Genomic DNA, 13,905 nt, shown 5'->3' with positions numbered 1-13,905 from the left:
GTGGGGGTTGGTCTCTTCTTCCAGGCAAGCAGCACCAGAACAAGAGGACACAGTCTCAAGCTGTGCCAGGGGAGGTTTAGGCTAGAGGTTAGGAAGAGGTTCTGCACAGAGAGAGTGATTGCCCATTGGAATGGGCTGCCCAGGGAGGTGGTGGAGTCACCATCTTTGGAGGTGTTCAGGAGGAGACTGGATAGGGTGCTTGGTTGCATGGTTTAGTTGATTAGGTGGTGTTGGATGATAGGTTGGACACGATGATCTTGAAGGTCTCTTCCAACCTGGTCCGGTCCATTCCATTCCAATCAACTAAACCACGGCACTGAGTGCCTCATCCAGTCTCTTTCTAAACACTTCCAGTGATGGTGACTCCACCACCTCCCTGGGCAGCACATTCCAAAGGCCAATCTCTCTTTCAACCTGCTCTATTCTATTCTATGAAGACCTTCTTCCTAACATCCAGGTTTAATTGGTGAGAGCAACAGACTTGGTTGCTGCCACCCGCTGCTAAGGGGTCTGAGTGGCCCCCAAATGGGGTTTGGAGGCAGGTAGAGGTTTCTTTTGGCAGGTGAAGGGGTTTTGTGGGCATCTAGAAGGGGTGTGGAGCCCCCTGAAAGGGTCTGGGATAGTGTCAGGGGGTTCTGGGCTGGTCCACCAGCGGGTCTGGGGACATTAGAAGCGTCTGGGGGTACCTAAAACGGAGCTGGGCGTATCAGATGGGGGGTTTGGGTGCCTCCAAAGGGGTTTTGTGGGCATCTAAGTTGGGGAATCTGGGGGGGTCCTGAAGGAGTTGGGGGGTTCTCCTCAAGCTATGAGCAGACACATAGACAGTTGTTAAGGGACTTTCTTTGATCATTCCAGGTCTGGTGTGCTGGGACTGGCAGGATCTTCCTGAGCTGTCCATGTACAGTTTCTGTCGACACTCTTCAGCTCGTACATCCGGTTTGCTGACAGAGGGTGTGGGGTTTGTGGGGCCCGGCAGCGAGACTTTTCCAAAGAGGAGCTCTTCAGGGCAGCTCCAAGGTTAGGTTTGGAGTCTCCTGGAGTCGCACACAGAACGAGTCTCACGATTCCAGTGGTCTAATTTCATAGCTGCATTTTCTTCTCTCTGCCTAGGTGACAGGACGACCTCACTAATGAAGAGAGATAGCCTGAGCTCTGCAGGAACCTTGAACCCAAGCAGCCAGTGCCTTCTGTGAGTACAAGCTGTCCTTGCTCAACGTGGAACTAGTTGAGAGCTGAAGCCAGACCACACCATAATTCCCTCAGCTTCCTCTTCTGCAGATTAAACAGTCCCAGTTCCTTCAGCCACTCCTCCTAAGGCTTGTTATCCAGACCCCTCACCAGCTTTGTGGCCCTTCTCTGGACTCACTCTCTCACAAGGGGTGTCCTGGGGAACACCACTTGTGCCCGGCCGGCCACCGGCTGGGTTTAACTCTGTTCCCCACCGCTCTCGGGGCCCAGCCATCCATCCTGTTCCGCTGTCCAGCAGTCCCTTTGAAAAAAAATCCATCTGAAAAAAGAAGTAGCAGAGAAGGAAAGTTGAAGCTGCAAAGATTGCAGTCCCCTCAGTTCTTGTGGTACCCGCTGTGAGATCCTAAGCCACCTGAACTGAGCCGGTCAGGCAGCCAAGCTAGTGCAGCAGTGTCTTCTGGAGAGTTGATAGGAGCCAGTTCTGTGGGGTTTGTTGAAGTGAGTGGCCAGTCGTTCTACATGAACAATTGTCTTAGTGCTAGCAAGTAGGAGGCTCTGAAGTGTGGTACTTTGAATGCTCCATTCATACTTGCCCTTCAGGAGGAGCCAGCTCTTTCATTGAAGGATCTTCCTGAGGTGTCCAAGTACAATTTCCGTTGACACTTTTCAGCTCTTACATCCAGGTTGCTGACAGAGGATGTTGGGTTTGTGGGCCCTGGCAGCGACAGTTTTCCAAAGAGGAGCTCTAAGGCCAGCTGCAAGGTTAGGTTTGGATTCTCCTGGGGTGCCTGTGCTTGAAAGCCCCCCAGAGGCCGTGCAGAGTGGTGCTCGCAGTAGCTCTGTGCAAGTCTGCCATGGGCTCAGGAGGCCAGTATCTAGAGAGAGGGAAGGACAGAGACACTTCTAAGACAGTTTTAAAGAAATAATTATGAGAAGAGGCAAATTAATTCTGGGGACTCATGTGATATGTCTGTTTAAGAGAAAAAAAAATGAAGGAGGTTTCTGACCATAACCAGGCTGACAAAGCACAGTAATGTGGTTTCCTATGGGATTCAACTCCTCCTGCATTGCACAGGACACTTCAACAGCTGTCCTGACAAGCTCTAAGTAATGAACTTAATCCACCCTGTGCGAGCAATGGGGCAAAAGATTACAAAATCCATGTATGCAATTGAGACGTGTTACGTTGGGACGCCCAGGATACAGCTCATCAAGCTCTCCTAGTTTTTAGACGCAAGATGGAAGAAGGAAGGGGGAAGACAGAGCAGAAGGTCTATTTAAATATGAAACTCCTAGGCTGAAAGAAAAGAAAAACATTTTAAAGAGCACTCAGTGAGACTCTGTCACCAGCATAGCTAATCACAGAATCACTGAGTGTTAGGGGTTGGAAGGGACCCCAAAATAGCATCCGGTCCAACCCCTGTGCCAGTGCAGGATCACCTGGGGCAGGTTTTGAATGTCTCCAGAGACTCCACTAACTCTCTGGGCAGCCTGCTCCAGGGCTCTGGCACACACAGTGAAAAGGTTTTCCCTTCTGTTCCTGTGGAACTTCCTCCTTTTATTCGTCGGACACAGCGAAGCCGCTGGGTCGTGTTGCTGCGGCAAGGTGACCCACCCTGTAGTTGAGGGCCTGGGTCTCTGCCTTCATGGCAGCCTGTTCCCTTGGCACCCTGTCAGCTTAACAGCCTTGTACTCGGGGCCTGTGTGACGAGTTGTGGAGCCCTCCATCCCCCTTCTGTCCCCAGCAGCAGCCCAAGGTCCCTGTAAGCAGGGCTGGGGAGGCTGCTTTAGGCAGCTAACAGGAACCAACCTTGCCTGGCCCTTAGGGGGCTGAGGTCAGTCCCTGGGCTCCTGAAGAGGTGGTGTTGCGCTGCTGCCATGAGGGCCGGCCCGTAGGTGGGGCACGGGCCAGAGCCTGTGGCTCTCTGTGGGGCTTTTTGGGAGTGCTGCTGAGGCCTCACTCTGTCCTGTTGGCATCCTTTGTCAGGGTAGCCAGATCCTAGGCCTGATGTCTATCGTTAGCTCAATCGCAGAATTTCCTCGTCTGCTGTTCCTGTCCGTAAATTTTTGCCAGTGCTTCTGTAATAAAAAGGTTTTTATTTCTCCTGTAACTTGCAAGCTGGTGACCTCCTTAGGAGCACCACTGTGTTGTTCACAAAGTTCTTTGCTGTTGCAAAGCTGGGAGAAGTGTGAGGTTCAGCTGATGAAGTTTCTCTCTTTAGAAGTGTCTGCTCAGCCGTCCTCTTCCTGGATCTCGGAGCTTTGTCTCTCCCTGTTTGCGGTGCCCCGACAAGGACTTGTGCCGACACATCCTCGGGAAGCTGAAACCACCAAAGGGTTTAATGGGTTTGAGACAAAATTCACCCAACTCATTCTGCGGTGGTGTACGGGAAAGAGTCGGTAGGGGAAGCCGCAGGACAGCCTGCAGCAAAGCTCAGGACTTGCTCCCTCGCCTCTGCCTTCTGCACGGCTCCTCGTCGGCCGCCTGTAAGCGAGACGCTTCACCAGCTGGCTTGTTTGAATTCAGCAAAGTTATGGCATGGAAGTTATCTGGTAGGAGTCGTTGCTAAACAGATGTAGTTGAAGCTTTGTATCTTCCGTTCTCTCTACTAGTTATTCTAATCTTGCCCTGTTGGTTTAGCCCATCAGTTTTCATGTTCTCTTCATCTATTAGTAGCAGAAGAAAGGGCCCCTTGATTCCAGTATTTCTTGCTGTAGTTCAGAGGTAGAGTTGGCTTTCCCTCTGACCTTTTATACTTTTACTTTGTGTTAAGTGGAACCCAAAACTGAATAGGATACTTTGTGTAAAGCTTGAGCAGCCCTTAACTTTCGAATTATTATACTGCATGCACTACTGCTTTGCAACATTCACAGGACTGTGGTGGTGTCAGACAGTTCACTTGCATTTAGCTCCTCAGGGGCCAGGCCTTCCTTTGGGCTGATAGTCTTGGCCAAAGCTGCAATGTTCAGTCCTTGCTGTGAAAGGCAGGAGGTGCTGGCTGGGCAGTTTGCTTTATTTTGTGCCTTTTTGGGGGTGAATCAAAGGGAGTGGGGGGATTGTGGGTGGGCTGGTTCTGCCACGTGGGGCAGGGGGCTGCTGCAGCAGAGGAGCAGGTGAGCGAGGGCTGGGGTCCCCCCCTAAAGTGCTGAAAATTCTCCGAGGGCACCACAATATCTTTAAAAGTGTAAGTACTGGGGTGAGGCGAGGCGGAGGCAAACCTCTGGTTTGCAGCTGGAGAGGGAGAGCTTGGAGTGACTGGTGCGTAAGAAAGCTTTGGAAACGACCCCTGTCTGCCCTCTCTGCTTCTAAAAGGCTTTTAGCATTGGAAACTAAAACCCACGTGGGGGCCCGGCTGCTGCCCACGCCCAGGGAGGTGCTCAGTGCTGCCACCCGGTGTGTAACGGCCGGCAGTGCAGCCGTGCCGCGGCGTGTGCCGCCCCGGGGGAGCTCAATGCTGCCACCCGGTGTGTAACGGCCGGCAGTGCAGCCGTACCGCGGCGTGTGCCGCCCCGGGGGAGCTCAATGCTGCCACCCTGTGCGTAATGGCCGGCAGTGGAGCCGTGCAGCGGCGTGTGCCGCCCCGGGGGAGCTCAATGCTGCCACCCTGTGCGTAATGGCCGGCAGTGCAGCCGTGCCGCGGCGTGTGCCGCCCCGTGGGAGCTCAATGCTGCCACCCTGTGTGTAATGGCCGGCAGTGCAGCCGTACCGCGGCGTATAGCGCCCCGTGGGAGCTCAGTGCTCAACCCTGTGTGTAATGGCCGGCAGTGCTGCCGTGCCGCGGCGTGTGCCGCCCCGGGGGAGCTAATTTCTGCAGCCTAACTGCGCTGAATGCTCGAAAATTCTTAGGGGGAGAGCGGAGAGCTTGACTCGAGCGTCGCTATGGATCCGGCGCCTGCGCCGTAGCCCGGATCTGCTTCCCAGTCGCTTCCAGTTCTCTGCCAGTCCTTTGGTGGGAGGAAACTGTTGGGACCGGGAGGGCACCGGGAGGAGGCCATTACTGTGTAGTTTGGTAATACCGACGGCTGCAGCTGGTGCTGAGCTAAACAGAATGATCACAGAAGGCTTTTGTTCTGAAGCCAGAGCTGCCTGCTGGCGGAACGAACGTTTTTCTGACAGCTCTTGGAGGAACATTTCTGTACAGGTGATCCCCAGGGCTCCTCAGCTGCTCAGAACTCAACGTGTTGTCTTGGAGGGGAATAAAACCCATGAAAAGCTGAGAGTGAGGTGACAACGCAGGCACCGCCCCCCCCGGCGTGTCACCGTCCCCCCCGGCGTGGCACCACCCCCCCAGCGTGGCACCGCCCCCTCAGCGTGTCACCGCCCCCCTCCAGCGTGTCACCGCCCCCCTCCAGCGTGGCACCGCCCCCCCAGCGTGTCACCGCCCCCCCAGCGTGTCACCGCCCCCTCAGCGTGTCACCGCCCCCCCCAGCGTGGCACCGCCCCCCCAGCGTGGCACCGCCCCCCCAGCGTGTCACCGCCCCCCTCCAGCGTGTCACCGCCCCCCTCCAGCGTGTCACCGCCCCCCTCCAGCGTGTCACCGCCCCCCAGCCTGAACCCCACCCCCCAGCATGGCACCGCCCTCAACAACATGGCGCCAGATGCTTTCAGGGTTGTGGCTCGTAGAGGTTGCAGCTCTTCTGCTGTGTCCCAGGTCAGTGCCAGTCTCTGCTGCTTTGTGGGGTTTCTCTATAGCAGCCGCTGGAGGTGCGCGGGGCTTGGGGGGGTGGCCACCGGCGGGGCAGCTCGGGGCTTTTGGGGGGGGGGGGGGGGCGTGTCCGGGCTTGGCCGGTGGGGCTCTGCGGGGGTGGCGGCTGCTGCCTCAACCGTACCCAGAGGCCCCGTGGGAGCTCAATGCTGCCACCCTGTGTGTAATGGCCGGCAGTGCAGCCGTGCCGCGGCGTGTGCCGCCCCGGGAGAGCTCAATGCTGCCACCCGGTGTGTAATGGCCGGCAGTGCAGCCGTCCCGCGGCGTGTGCCGCCCCGTGGGAGCTCAATGCTGCCACCCGGTGTGTAATGGCCGGCAGTGCAGCCGTGCCGCGGCGTGTGCCGCCCCGGGGGAGCTAATTTCTGCAGCCCAACTGCGCTGAATGCTCGAAAATTCTTAGGGGAAGAGCGGAGGGCGGAGAGCTTGACTCGAGCGCCGCTATGGATCCGGCGCCTGCGCCCTAGCCCGGCTCTGCTGGCGCCACAGGGGCAGCGTCCCGGTGGTCCCTATGGATACGGCGCCTGCGCCGCAGCGGGTCCCGTCCCGGTGTCGCTGCCGGCCCGGGACTCCCAGGTGTGTTCCTTCCGGCGTCTGAAGGTGGTCTGGGGCCATCGGCAGGGCTTTTGGGGGTGACGGAGGAGGTCTTGGGGACACCTAAAAGGGTCTGGGGATACGTAAAGTTCTGGTGGGGCCATCTGAAAGGGTCAAGGGTCGTGGAGAGGCAGCTGGGCACCTCCGACGGTCCCTTGGGGAGGTCTCTGCAGGCTCCCGTGGGAGCTGGGGGTGTCTCGGGGTGGGTTTGGGTATGGGTTTGTGCTGCAAACAGCGTTGATAATGACTTAGAGAAAGACACACAAGAGACTCAGTAAGTCTCTTGTATCGTGCTTCTATTCTGGCGCCTGACACAGGTAGGATCATTTCAAAAGAGCTGTGTGTCTTCAGAGAGGTTTGGGCAAACTTTTATACAAAAAGTTATCTGTCTATAATGACAGAGGTCCAGATGCTGCCTATCTATACAAAGCTTATCTATCTAAAAGAGCAGAAGTACACATATCATGCAGGTGTCCTTTATCGTATACAAAGGAGCATCTTGTCCAAGACTAACAGAAGTGAATCACTGACAAATCCTGTTATTCCTTCTCTATCCAAAGGCTGTCTGCCAACCCCTCTCCCCCTCCCTGCGTTCCAGCATTTCAGCTAACAAGCGGAAAATTCTTATCAACTCTGTGGTTCTGTTAATGAGACTTTTCTGTTCGTCAATTCCCCCCTTTCTCACAGCCAACAGTATATTCCTATACTATATTTTCTTAAGTCAAACTTTGGACCCAGGCTTTCTGAGCTATCTTTCCCATGCTGACACTTGTGGAAGTTACTCTCGGATGTAGTCACCCAGTCTGATGGCCCCCAAGTCCAATTCATTGAGGCTTCCCCAAATAAAGGGGTCCTCATTTGGCCTCGAGGAAGTTCAGTGCATATCCAACAGTTAGAGAGATTAGTTTGCAAAGCCAATTCTTGCCTAACGTGTAAGTACATATTGCCTTCCCATCCCTCAATTTCCTTGCTGTGCTGCAAAGATTTTGAGGGGAATTTCTAGGTATTAACTACAGCCAGGGCAATCCTTCAAGTGCCCTAGGAATGCAGTGAAAACCTTTTGGGAATTGTTCCTGCTCTGTTACTCCTCAAGCTATGAGGAGCTCTTCAGGGCAGCTCCAAGGTTAGGTTTGGATTCTCCTGGAGTCGCACACAGAACGAGTCTCACGATTCCAGTGGTCTAATTTCATAGCTGCATTTTCTTCTCTCTGCCTAGGTGACAGGACGACCTCACTAATGAAGAGAGATAGCCTGAGCTCTGCAGGAACCTTGAACCCAAGCAGCCAGTGCCTTCTGTGAGTACAAGCTGTCCTTGTTCAACGTGGAACTAGTTGAGAGCTGAAGCCAGACCATACCTTAATTCCCTCAGCTTCCTCTTCTGCAGATTAAACAGTCCCAGTTCCTTCAGCCACTCCTCGTAAGACTTGTTATCCAGACCCCTCACCAGCTTTGTGGCCCTTCTCTGGACTCACTCTCTCACAAGGGGTGTCCTGGGGAACACTACTTGTGCCCGGCCGGCCACCGGCTGGGTTTAACTCTGTTCCCCACCGCTCTTGGGGCCCAGCCATCCATCCTGTTCTGCTGTCCAGCAGTCCCTTTGAAAAAAAATCCATCTGAAAAAAGAAGTAGCAGAGAAGGAAAGCTGAAGCTGCAAAGATTGCAATCCCCTCAGTTCTGGTTGTAGCCAGGTGGGGGTTGGTCTCTTCTCCCAGGCAAGCAGCACCAGAGCAAGAGGGCACAGTCTCAAGCTGTGCCAGGGGAGGTTTAGGCTGAATGTTAGGAAGAGGTTTACAGCTTGGCCAAAGACTCTTCTGATCCCTGTCTTCTGGTCGTGACCAGCAGCGTGCACGGGTGGCCAAGAAGGCCACTGGCAACCTGGCCAATATCAGGATCAGAGTGGCCAGCAGGAGCAGGGAGGTCATTCTGCCCCTGCACTTGGCACTGGTTAGGGCACACCTTGAGTCCCGTGTCCAGTTCTGGGCCCCTCCGTTTAAGCAAGACGTTGAGTTGCTGGAAGGTGTCCGGAGAAGGGCAACAAAGCTGGGGCGGGGTTTGGAGCACAGGCCTGTGAGGAGAGGCTGAGGGAGCTGGGGTTGCTTAGCCTGGAGAAGAGGAGGCTCAGGGGAGACCTTCTTGCTTTCTACGACTCCCTGAAGGGAGGTTGTAGCCAGGTGGGGGTTGGTCTCTTCTTCCAGGCAAGCAGCACCAGAACAAGAGGACACAGTCTCAAGCTGTGCCAGGGGAGGTTTAGGCTAGAGGTTAGGAAGAGGTTCTGCACAGAGAGAGTGATTGCCCATTGGAATGGGCTGCCCAGGGAGGTGGTGGAGTCACCATCTTTGGAGGTGTTCAGGAGGAGACTGGGTAGGGTGCTTGGTTGCATGGTTTAGTTGATTAGGTGGTGTTGGATGATAGGTTGGACACGATGATCTTGAAGGTCTCTTCCAACCTGGTCCGGTCCATTCCATTCCAATCAACTAAACCACGGCACTGAGTGCCTCATCCAGTCTCTTTCTAAACACTTCCAGTGATGGCGACTCCACCACCTCCCTGGGCAGCACATTCCAAAGGCCAATCTCTCTTTCAACCTGCTCTATTCTATTCTATGAAGACCTTCTTCCTAACATCCAGGTTTAATTGGTGAGAGCAACAGACTTGGTTGCTGCCACCCGCTGCTAAGGGGTCTGAGTGGCCCCCAAATGGGGTTTGGAGGCAGGTAGAGGTTTCTTTTGGCAGGTGAAGGGGTTTTGTGGGCATCTAGAAGGGGTGTGGAGCCCCCTGAAAGGGTCTGGGATAGTGTCAGGGGGTTCTGGGCTGGTCTACCAGCGGGTCTGGGGACATTAGAAGCGTCTGGGGGTGCCTAAAACGGAGCTGGGCGTATCAGATGGGGGCTTTGGGTGCCTCCAAAGGGGTTTTGTGGGCATCTAAGTTGGGGAATCTGGGGGGGTCCTGAAGGAGTTGGGGGGTTCTCCTCAAGCTATGAGCAGACACACAGACAGTTGTTAAGGGACTTTCTTTGATCATTCCAGGTCTGGTGTGCTGGGACTGGCAGGATCTTCCTGAGCTGTCCACGTACAGTTTCTGTCGACACTCTTCAGCTCGTACATCCGGTTTGCTGACAGAGGGTGTGGGGTTTGTGGGGCCCGGCAGCGAGAGTTTTCCAAAGAGGAGCTCTTCAGGGCAGCTCCAAGGTTAGGTTTGGATTCTCCTGGAGTCGCACACAGAACGAGTCTCACGATTCCAGTGGTCTAATTTCATAGCTGCATTTTCTTCTCTCTGCCTAGGTGACAGGACGACCTCACTAATGAAGAGAGATAGCCTGAGCTCTGCAGGAACCTTGAACCCAAGCAGCCAGTGCCTTCTGTGAGTACAAGCTGTCCTCGCTCAACGTGGAACCAGTTGAGAGCTGAAGCCAGACCACACCGTAATTCCCTCAGCTTCCTCTTCTGCACATTAAACAGTCCCAGTTCCTTCAGCCACTCCTCCTAAGGCTTGTTATCCAGACCCCTCACCAGCTTTGTGGCCCTTCTCTGGACTCACTCTCTCACAAGGGGTGTCCTGGGGAACAGCACTTGTGCCCGGCCGGCCACCGGCTGGGTTTAACTCTGTTCCCCACCGCTCTCGGGGCCCAGCCATCCATCCTGTTCTGCTGTCCAGCAGTCCCTTTGAAAAAAAATCCATCTGAAAAAAGAAGTAGCAGAGAAGGAAAGCTGAAGCTGCAAAGATTGCAATCCCCTCAGTTCTGGTTGTAGCCAGGTGGGGGTTGGTCTCTTCTCCCAGGCAAGCAGCACCAGAGCAAGAGGGCACAGTCTCAAGCTGTGCCAGGGGAGGTTTAGGCTGAATGTTAGGAAGAGGTTTACAGCTTGGCCAAAGACTCTTCTGATCCCTGTCTTCTGGTCGTGACCAGCAGCGTGCACGGGTGGCCAAGAAGGCCACTGGCAACCTGGCCAATATCAGGATCAGAGTGGCCAGCAGGAGCAGGGAGGTCATTCTGCCCCTGCACTTGGCACTGGTTAGGGCACACCTTGAGTCCCGTGTCCAGTTCTGGGCCCCTCCGTTTAAGCAAGACGTTGAGTTGCTGGAAGGTGTCCGGAGAAGGGCAACAAAGCTGGGGCGGGGTTTGGAGCACAGGCCTGTGAGGAGAGGCTGAGGGAGCTGGGGTTGCTTAGCCTGGAGAAGAGGAGGCTCAGGGGAGACCTTCTTGCTTTCTACGACTCCCTGAAGGGAGGTTGTAGCCAGGTGGGGGTTGGTCTCTTCTTCCAGGCAAGCAGCACCAGAACAAGAGGACACAGTCTCAAGCTGTGCCAGGGGAGGTTTAGGCTAGAGGTTAGGAAGAGGTTCTGCACAGAGAGAGTGATTGCCCATTGGAATGGGCTGCCCAGGGAGGTGGTGGAGTCACCATCTTTGGAGGTGTTCAGGAGGAGACTGGGTAGGGTGCTTGGTTGCATGGTTTAGTTGATTAGGTGGTGTTGGATGATAGGTTGGACACGATGATCTTGAAGGTCTCTTCCAACCTGGTCCGGTCCATTCCATTCCAATCAACTAAACCACGGCACTGAGTGCCTCATCCAGTCTCTTTCTAAACACTTCCAGTGATGGCGACTCCACCACCTCCCTGGGCAGCACATTCCAAAGGCCAATCTCTCTTTCAACCTGCTCTATTCTATTCTATGAAGACCTTCTTCCTAACATCCAGGTTTAATTGGTGAGAGCAACAGACTTGGTTGCTGCCACCCGCTGCTAAGGGGTCTGAGTGGCCCCCAAATGGGGTTTGGAGGCAGGTAGAGGTTTCTTTTGGCAGGTGAAGGGGTTTTGTGGGCATCTAGAAGGGGTGTGGAGCCCCCTGAAAGGGTCTGGGATAGTGTCAGGGGGTTCTGGGCTGGTCTACCAGCGGGTCTGGGGACATTAGAAGCGTCTGGGGGTGCCTAAAACGGAGCTGGGCGTATCAGATGGGGGCTTTGGGTGCCTCCAAAGGGGTTTTGTGGGCATCTAAGTTGGGGAATCTGGGGGGGTCCTGAAGGAGTTGGGGGGTTCTCCTCAAGCTATGAGCAGACACACAGACAGTTGTTAAGGGACTTTCTTTGATCATTCCAGGTCTGGTGTGCTGGGACTGGCAGGATCTTCCTGAGCTGTCCACGTACAGTTTCTGTCGACACTCTTCAGCTCGTACATCCGGTTTGCTGACAGAGGGTGTGGGGTTTGTGGGGCCCGGCAGCGAGAGTTTTCCAAAGAGGAGCTCTTCAGGGCAGCTCCAAGGTTAGGTTTGGATTCTCCTGGAGTCGCACACAGAACGAGTCTCACGATTCCAGTGGTCTAATTTCATAGCTGCATTTTCTTCTCTCTGCCTAGGTGACAGGACGACCTCACTAATGAAGAGAGATAGCCTGAGCTCTGCAGGAACCTTGAACCCAAGCAGCCAGTGCCTTCTGTGAGTACAAGCTGTCCTCGCTCAACGTGGAACCAGTTGAGAGCTGAAGCCAGACCACACCGTAATTCCCTCAGCTTCCTCTTCTGCACATTAAACAGTCCCAGTTCCTTCAGCCACTCCTCCTAAGGCTTGTTATCCAGACCCCTCACCAGCTTTGTGGCCCTTCTCTGGACTCACTCTCTCACAAGGGGTGTCCTGGGGAACAGCACTTGTGCCCGGCCGGCCACCGGCTGGGTTTAACTCTGTTCCCCACCGCTCTCGGGGCCCAGCCATCCATCCTGTTCTGCTGTCCAGCAGTCCCTTTGAAAAAAAATCCATCTGAAAAAAGAAGTAGCAGAGAAGGAAAGTTGAAGCTGCAAAGATTGCAGTCCCCTCAGTTCTTGTGGTACCCGCTGTGAGATCCTAAGCCACCTGAACTGAGCCGGTCAGGCAGCCAAGCTAGTGCAGCAGTGTCTTCTGGAGAGTTGATAGGAGCCAGTTCTGTGGGGTTTGTTGAAGTGAGTGGCCAGTCGTTCTACATGAACAATTGTCTTAGTGCTAGCAAGCAGGAGGCTCTGAAGTGTGGTACTTTGAGAGCTCCATTCATACTTGCCCTTCAGGAGGAGCCAGCTCTTTCATTGAAGGATCTTCCTGAGGTGTCCAAGTACAATTTCCGTTGACACTTTTCAGCTCTTACATCCAGGTTGCTGACAGAGGATGTTGGGTTTGTGGGCCCTGGCAGCGACAGTTTTCCAAAGAGGAGCTCTAAGGCCAGCTGCAAGGTTAGGTTTGGATTCTCCTGGGGTGCCTGTGCTTGAAAGCCCCCCAGAGGCCGTGCAGAGTGGTGCTCGCAGTAGCTCTGTGCAAGTCTGCCATGGGCTCAGGAGGCCAGTATCTAGAGAGAGGGAAGGACAGAGACACTTCTAAGACAGTTTTAAAGAAATAATTATGAGAAGAGGCAAATTAATTCTGGGGACTCATGTGATATATCTGTTTAAGAGAAAAAAAAATGAAGGAGGTTTCTGACCATAACCAGGCTGACAAAGCACAGTAATGTGGTTTCCTATGGGATTCAACTCCTCCTGCATTGCACAGGACACTTCAACAGCTGTCCTGACAAGCTCTAAGTAATGAACTTAATCCACCCTGTGCAAGCAATGGGGCAAAAGATTACAAAATCCATGTATGCAATTGAGATGTGTTACGTTGGGACGCCCAGGATACAGCTCATCAAGCTCTCCTAGTTTTTAGACGCAAGATGGAAGAAGGAAGGGGGAAGACAGAGCAGAAGGTCTATTTAAATATGAAACTCCTAGGCTGAAAGAAAAGAAAAACATTTTAAAGAGCACTCAGTGAGACTCTGTCACCAGCATAGCTAATCACAGAATCACTGAGTGTTAGGGGTTGGAAGGGACCCCAAAATAGCATCCGGTCCAACCCCTGTGCCAGTGCAGGATCACCTGGGGCAGGTTTTGAATGTCTCCAGAGACTCCACTAACTCTCTGGGCAGCCTGCTCCAGGGCTCTGGCACACACAGTGAAAAGGTTTTCCCTTCTGTTCCTGTGGAACTTCCTCCTTTTATTCGTCGGACACAGCGAAGCCGCTGGGTCGTGTTGCTGCGGCAAGGTGACCCACCCTGTAGTTCAGGGCCTGGGTCTCTGCCTTCATGGCAGCCTGTTCCCTTGGCACCCTGTCAGCTTAACAGCCCTGTACTCGGGGCCTGTGTGACGAGTTGTGGAGCCCTCCATCCCCTTTCTGTCCCCAGCAGCAGCCCAAGGTCCCTGTAAGCAGGGCTGGGGAGGCTGCTTTAGGCAGCTAACAGGAACCAACCTTGCCTGGCCCTTAGGGGGCTGAGGTCAGTCCCTGGGCTCCTGAAGAGGTGGTGTTGCGCTGCTGCCATGAGGGCCGGCCCGTAGGTGGGGCACGGGCCAGAGCCTGTGGCTCTCTGTGGGGCTTTTTGGGAGTGCTGCTGAGGCCTCACTCTGTCCTGTTGGCATCCTTTGTCAGGGTAGCCAG

At 54.5% G+C, this 13,905-nt stretch overlaps 1 long non-coding RNA gene across 1 annotated transcript; it reads left to right on the top strand.

Moving 5' to 3' along the window:
* Nucleotides 1-5,759: 5,759 nt before the first annotated feature.
* Nucleotides 5,760-9,669, top strand: LOC137451458 (uncharacterized). Its single transcript, XR_010989839.1, has 3 exons — nucleotides 5,760-5,840; nucleotides 7,702-7,780; nucleotides 9,512-9,669. It is a non-coding gene; the product is annotated as an uncharacterized lncRNA (long non-coding RNA).
* Nucleotides 9,670-13,905: the final 4,236 nt, after the last annotated feature.

The sequence above is a fragment of the Melanerpes formicivorus genome, unplaced genomic scaffold, assembly GCF_026170545.1.
Source record: "Melanerpes formicivorus ecotype bairdi unplaced genomic scaffold, bMelFor1.0.p_v2 SCAF_45, whole genome shotgun sequence".
NCBI lineage: Eukaryota > Metazoa > Chordata > Aves > Piciformes > Picidae > Melanerpes > Melanerpes formicivorus.
Note: the sequence above shows the minus strand (reverse complement) of the source record. Positions and strands in the feature narration are given on the sequence as shown.